The following is a 7,306-nucleotide window of genomic DNA, read 5'->3' on the forward strand; positions in this document are numbered from 1 at the left end:
TAGCCTCAAAATCTAGCACATCTTTATTGAGAGCCTCTGTAGGCAACCACTGTGAGTTAATTAGAGTAGTAAATGACATGACAGCCATTTTCTAGTTTGGGCTGAACTCCCACATTCCATCTTATGCCTCTCTATTTATTGTTGTTGTTGATACAGGGTCTTAAAATATATCTCTGGCTTGCCCGGAACTACAATCCCCCTTTAAAGTCTTCCTTCGACATGAGGATGGATTAGGTATTGCTCATATTCTGGTGGTTGTGGAATGTCTTATAGCTGAATCATAAAAATGTTGAATTATTCAGCACTGTTAAAGCATACCTGAAAGCCAAAAGTCAATTGAAGACTGAATTTGGTGACATATGCCTTTAATTCTATCACTCAGGAGGAAGAAGAAGGTGGACCTCTGTGAGTTAGATCTAATTATTAAGTTCCAGCCCAATCAGAGCTACATAGTGAGACTCAGCCTTAAATTTTACCTGGCAATAATCATTAAACAAAAAGTTGTTAGCCACTACCTCCCTAATGAGATGCAATATAAGTGCTTATGAGTCCTGCATCAGAGGAAATGAACTCTTCAAGCCAGTTTGTGAGTTCCTGGGCATGTGATACACTCCCCCTGCCAAAAAAAAAAAAAAAATACTTAGATTTCTTGGAAATTTCTTTGGATATGTCATTTAATTTCTTCCATTTCATCCAAGATGCTTGAAGCCTGTTTGAATGTATGATCTTAATGAGACTGTCACTTAAATTTGTGCTATTCAAGTCACCCAATATTTTTTCCAAGTGCCAAAAATAGCAATTATAGTATTAAATGTGCTCCCGCTTAGACAATTTGGATAGTTAAGGTTCTTTGACCAATACTGCTTCAGGAAAATGATAACTACTGATACACACTTATCCAAGAGGAGAATATTAATAAGGTAATTCCATTTTATAGTAGAGATTGCTATGAGAATATTCCTAAATCAGTGGGAAAATGGAAGGTGAAATACATATTGTCATATAACACAAACAACCGATGACATACCAGAGTGAATATCAAATAAACTTTCAACAGGGAAAGCAAGGGAACTGTAGTTGAGACTTAGATGTCTGAGTTAAGTGATAGTCAGACTTGCTGGATGTTTTATGGAGTTTATGTAGCTTTGCACAGTTATAGGGCAAGAATAATTTGACCTGAAAAATGATTTTATTAAATTGTCTAATGCTTTGCAATCTTTAGGTTTCCATTAATTTTGAGGTAGTTTCTCTTATCAATCTCCAGGAACACAGATAAAGGCATGACATTGTCAGTGTCTTTTGAAATTCTCACAAAGTGTGTCCCATGCTTCCTGCAAACAGACCTCACTTTGTTCTATTAAGGCTCTTTTGATTTGTTTTCTGATACATTAACTGTCCAAAGAACAGTCCTTGTTTAGAAAGCACTAAATGAAATATATAAGTGTTGGTATATAGTTGAATTTCAAGACTCTCAATTCAATAATCATTCACATTTCCATGGGGTTTTATTTTTTGAATAGCTTAAATTTTTACCTTAGGAAAGAATGTGAATATAGTATTCTAATAACTTTATATTATGAGAAATGGTTTTTTATGTGTACTTTCCTTCTGAGAATTTTTTTTTCCCTCAAGTACATTTGATCAAAAGGACTAGTATTTTTCAGTTTTTTTTTTTCATTTTGCACACTACTTGGATATTTTTGAAGGAGAATTAAGTAGGGAGGCCAGATCAGGTATTCTTCCTGGACTCTAGGCAGCTGCTGCTGTCACAGGAAAAGAAGAAACCGATAGCAAGGAACCTTTGTCTCCTATTAGTATCTCTGAGCGTTATTATGGAAATATGCACATTGCACAGCACAGTTTCCATGGAGGAATAGCAACTGCATAATCCACACACAGACATCTACAAATGTACGAACAGGGAATGATGGAGTTACTCCAGTTACAAACGGATGGTGCTGTCTTCAGCATTGCAACGGTAACGTAAGAACCGGGAATTCACATTGTGTTCCTCGCAGAAACATTTTCTGAAATACATCTCTACATTTTTAACTCTTTCTTGTTTACCTCCACTTCTGCTTGTGAATCTTCATGGTCATTTATTTTTATTGTAATGTCATATATAAAGGGGGGGCTAATATGCTGTGCAAACATTTAATTTTTTTAAATAGTAACAATGGAAACTAATGACACATGAATTTGGGAGATAAGATTCATTTCAATCTTAAGCAACATACTAAGGACTGCAGAAATGGCTCAGTGGTTAAGAGCACTGGATACTCTCTCTAAGAGGACCTAGGCTGAATTCCTAGCACTGACACAATGATTCACAACTATCTGTGACTCCAGTTCTAGGATATCTGACTCTCTTTTGACATCTGACGATATTAAAGATGCACATAATGGTGCACAGACATCCAGACAAACACTCACGCATGTAAAATAAAGTTTTAAAAGGAGAGGAGAGGGAATTATTACTTCAAAGACTTGAGTGAATGTTCACAGCAAAGTTTCAAATCAAAATACATACTTTGACTTAAAGTCCTGCTTTGTTTTCTTATGTGTGGGCATGTGTATATTGACTTAGTATGTCAGTTACCTCTACGTTGAAAACTTCCCATAAGGTAAACTACCAAAGTTCACTCTGATTTCTGCTGCTTGTCCGTCTCTTCAGTGTTACATGTTTTATCTTTAGTCTGGACTGATGGTGGCTAGACCAAGGACAGTGTCAGAGCTCCAGTGAAGCCATCCGTTACCTTCTCAGGTTATGTATTCTTTTGAAGTCATTTCACACAATCTTTAAAGAGTATTCTTTAAAGTTTAAAAACTGAATAATAATGGGAAGATTTAGCCAGGATTTTTTTCTTTAGCATTCCATTGTTAGAATTTTCCTAAATATGATTTTCTACAAGATATGCAACAGTATTAGTACATCACAATAAAGGCTGCTTCACTATTATCTCTGTCCCAGGAAGTGCATGTGACTTACCATTGTAATTGGAATTTGTTTAGCTATTTTCTATATTATTTTTAACTTTTAAAAATTTGAAAGTAACTTGTGACCAACATTTTAAAAGCATCTGATCTTCCTCTGACCACACAAAATATATCTCTGCAGTGTTTAAATAAAGGATGGCATGACTTTGAATATATAGCTAAATTCAAAGTATTTGCCAAATCAACCTTGCTTCATTCTTATGCTGTTTGTTTTAATCTCTAAGTTATTTTCCCTCTACTAAAATACACAAAGTCCAAGCGGTTTATTCTTATTATATCATCAGTAGTCAGTTAACAAAATACACTGGACAGGGAAAGTTAATATTCATTTACTTCCAACTATTCAATATGAAAAAAAAAGAATTGTATGGTTCAAGAAAATTTATCTCACATTCACATTTCTTTTAAAACAATTCTTTATACTGTGGACAGCATTTTAGTCAAGTTTACCCTTTCACTGAGATCACAGACAGCATTAAATTAGGCATAAAATAAAAATATACCCAACACACTTATGTTCCACTTCTCCAAATTTTCCTTTGCTGGGAAGTCACAAGGACATCATACTTTTCTTGTTGGGTTTTGCCTCTAAAAAGGTCTTAAATTTAACGCCAACATCCTATAAATCTACTATAAAAACTTGTGTACTATTCCTGTACCTTCCCTAGATAATAGTAGTATGTCATGAGCATGATTAGTATGTGTGGGGAGAAATATCAAACAAAAAAGAAAAATTGTCAAAAAATGAATGTTACTCATCTCTTCACATTTTAAGGTTTGACATTTGCAATGCTGAGGTCTATTTGAATAAAAGAGAAATAAGCAATGAATGCCACCAAGGAGCAAATTTGATCCCGAGGATAGTTCTTCTTGGAATGCATCTGACAGCAGCTAGAATCTTTATTGACTAAATTTGAGTATGATCTACTTTAAGATTCCCAAGTTCTTAGAAGTTCATTTTTTAACAAATTAGAGGACATGGGCACACAACTTTATGACTTGTCTCTAGTATGGAAGAATGATCTCTCCGAAAGAATAAAATCCTAGTGGTTATAAATGGGTCAAAAAGAATTATTATTTTTTATTTATACTTCAGAAATGTAACCAACTGAATGAAATGGTTTCATATACATTTTTACATCCAGCAGTAGTGACACACTGTTTGTACATTAATTCTATAGAAAAATGTACACCCTTCTTTTCTGCTAAGTAAGATCTGTCAAGTGTTGTTGGATGGAGAAAAAGAAAACGCTCCTTCATTGCAATCTGAATGAATGAAATAACAAGAGTAAGCCATGTTTCTTTCAATAGCTAATGTGTCAGTGAAGCTACTGTCGGGGTGTGTCAATACTGACATGAGTAATACGAGGTCTTACAATTTCTCAAAAATGTAAACACCTAATTTGAAAACTTTACAAAATAGTCTATTGGATTTTGCAACTGAATTTGTCCAGGAACATTAAAGTCCTGGAACATTTGCCTTAAGTGTACTTCTGTTGCTCCATTCCTAGCTAGCTGTTCTTCGATTCCCTAATCACACAGAAATGCATTCTTATGAAGTTAAGCCGCTGAAGACACAGAATGCTGATGCCATTTCTCTTTATCTGACTTATCTAAAGAAAACCCAGTTAGTGGTAATTCTACCAAATACTTTTAACAGTCACATAAAATTTTAATTGATTTTCAAACAATACAACGGTGCCATGAATCCAACCACATAGAATATAAGCCTTAAGCCCACTAGGTTTAAGCAGTTGTGTCTTTGTAGACTAAAACTATGTAAAATAGAATCTGATAACTCCCTGGTGTTAGAGGTAGACAGTTTTCTTTCAAATCCTAGGTTTGGTCCTTTATTTTATTCAGCAGTGAAAGCCATGAATACAGAACAAATAACAGCTGTTACAATTCTCAACCATGACTTCTAACGTCAGAGAATTCAAAGTATGAACATAGTACACAGTAATGAAAAGTATCAAAAATTAGTTTACCTCAAAGAAGATAAATAAAACAGGTATATCCCACCAATACATAAACAGATGTTTGTGCTACAGTTAAAATTTGCTGTATACAAAAGATCATAGTCCCCATAATCAGCTTATGGTAGAAGCAAGAATACATGAGCCATTTAAATTGTCAGACATTATGCTTTATAAGGTATGCACAGAAGTTCAAGCAATAAATACATACATTAGTTCAAAGCCTTACAATAGCTACGCAAAGCAGATGCAGAAAAGCAGGTTTGCTATTACTAGCAAGCAATGATAGAAGAGTAAAAATCCATGAAATGCATTAAAGCAACATTTTTCTTAGAAAAAGTCTGGTCATTTATGGGTCCACCAACATTTTTACATAATATGCACAATTATCAAAATACAGACCAAGCATTTCAGAAAACTCCAAAAAACCTAAAATCTATTTTCAAAGCAATTGCAGTTTTGGAGGTTTTTCTGGTATAATGTGCAAGCAGCTATTTTTTAAAATTGTATTCATATAAAACCCATGCAAAACTCTACAGGTATATGCATTCTGTGGCTGAGACTTCCTTTCAAAAGTTTTGAAACTGAGGTATGCATACTTTAGCATTGTAGTCTTAGGCCACCCTCCCGATGGTACAACTCTCCAAGTTCCTTCCAGTCCATCAAAGCTTTTTGAACATGCACCCGAAAGACACATTTTCCTTTCAGATAATCCTTACAGCAGTATCTTAGACATCAGAGAACCATCCTTCAGAATACCAATCTCTCTTTTGATACCATGTCAATAACTTCCGGTTCGTTGATCATGACCCAAAGACAAACATAATGAAAAGTAGCAGTTACTGTGACGATCTCATGTTTCATGCAATCTGCCATAATTGTTCTAACTTTTCTCTCTTTTTTTTCCTTTTTTTTCTTTTTTTCTTTTTTTTTTTTTTCTTTTTTTCTTTTTTGCAGAGGTAGAAGCTTTCAGAAAGCCTTTTGGGTAAGTGGGAAAACCCTTTTGAAAGCCGTTATGTCCTTTTATTTGGTGTGATAGATGACTGGGTATCTCTCTAACTCTATTTGCTGACTTCAGCAAAGGATAAACATTGAGCTTAGTTTGCAAGAACCGGCTCCACCACGTGGAACCGGGACATATGTTAAGCTCTAGCAGCCACCTTCTGTCAAAACTGTTTGTAAAGCAATAACCATAATCAGGTTATGAGGTCCCTTGGTTGGGGGAAAAAGTATTATCAAGACTTGGCACAGCACATGAAAAGCAACACGGAAAGTCTCTAGGTTTTAAGCAAACATCTGACTATGCTATCTTCAACTACACCATAACGTATTATCATAGTTTTGGGGTTTAGAGTTGTCAAGAAAATCAGCATTCCAACAATTTGGCCTGCGCAAGTCTTTGAAGGGAGTGTGTTAGTGTTCATTTCCCATATAAGAAGAGGCAGAAGTATATGTAACTTTGGTTTGACTGAAAATAAATACCATGGGCTACACTTGCTATAATCTTTGCTTTCAGTGTAAAAACTCAGCTAGATCACTTTAAAATCAATAGGAAATTAATTTTTGGCTTTACTAGACCTTTTATGTTTGGTTCCTACTTTTTGTTTTTTTTTTTTTTCATTATAACTTAAGACTATAAAAAAATAGTACACAACAGAGATTAAGACCATACAAGACATGTACTTCTAACAACATGTACTCACCACCAAAAAGAATTGACTGGATGGAGAAAACAAAAACACAATGTACTATATATATATAACAATACGCAATCTGCATTTGCATCAAGTACATAATTGTTTTGGTCAGTGATCCACATTTGTCGCTTTCTAGTATGTCATAACTTCCACTGCAGATTTTGTCCTCACCTCTGTCTTTAAGGAAAGCAAATCTTCATTGCATTTAGATGGACTTTTGGCCTCAGAAGATTACTCTGTGACTGAATGAACTCTTTTAGTTGTGTTTTTTTTTTTTTTGTTTTTGTTTTTTGTCATATTTGTTTCTTTGTTTAGGGCTAAATGAAAAGATCCCAGAGGTCATCAGAAAACAGCAGGTAGTTCATGGAAAAGGTTCCTTTGTACGCATTGAAGTTACAGAAGGCTGACCAAAGCATGTGGCTGCTTCTGTCCTTGAGCTCTTGGCCATGGTTAGAGTTGGCTTTGGTTTGCAGCTGTGGCCTTTGACTGTGTTTGCAGGTAGACAAAGCTTTATCACAAGGAGGTAAAGAGTACAGTTGTAAGATCTATGCAGATATGCAAATGTTTCTATGGTGCTTGCACAGATAATGTTAGCTTAGGATTGCACTTTACATCTTAACACTAACAGCACAGACT

General features: G+C 34.9%; 1 protein-coding gene across 6 annotated transcripts in view; it reads right to left on the reverse strand.

Moving 5' to 3' along the window:
* Window positions 1-4,819: 4,819 nt before the first annotated feature.
* Foxp2 (forkhead box P2) overlaps window positions 4,820-7,306 on the reverse strand; it is a 545,581-nt gene continuing 543,094 nt past the window's right edge. For all 6 annotated transcript variants that reach the window (XM_037203509.1, XM_028871779.2, XM_037203507.1 and 3 more), the window contains one exon: window positions 4,820-7,306. This exon is cut by the window's right edge and continues 838 nt beyond it. The gene's annotated coding sequence lies outside the window, so the exon portion shown is untranslated.

Source organism: Peromyscus leucopus, chromosome 3, assembly GCF_004664715.2.
Source record: "Peromyscus leucopus breed LL Stock chromosome 3, UCI_PerLeu_2.1, whole genome shotgun sequence".
Classification (NCBI taxonomy): Eukaryota; Metazoa; Chordata; class Mammalia; order Rodentia; family Cricetidae; genus Peromyscus; species Peromyscus leucopus.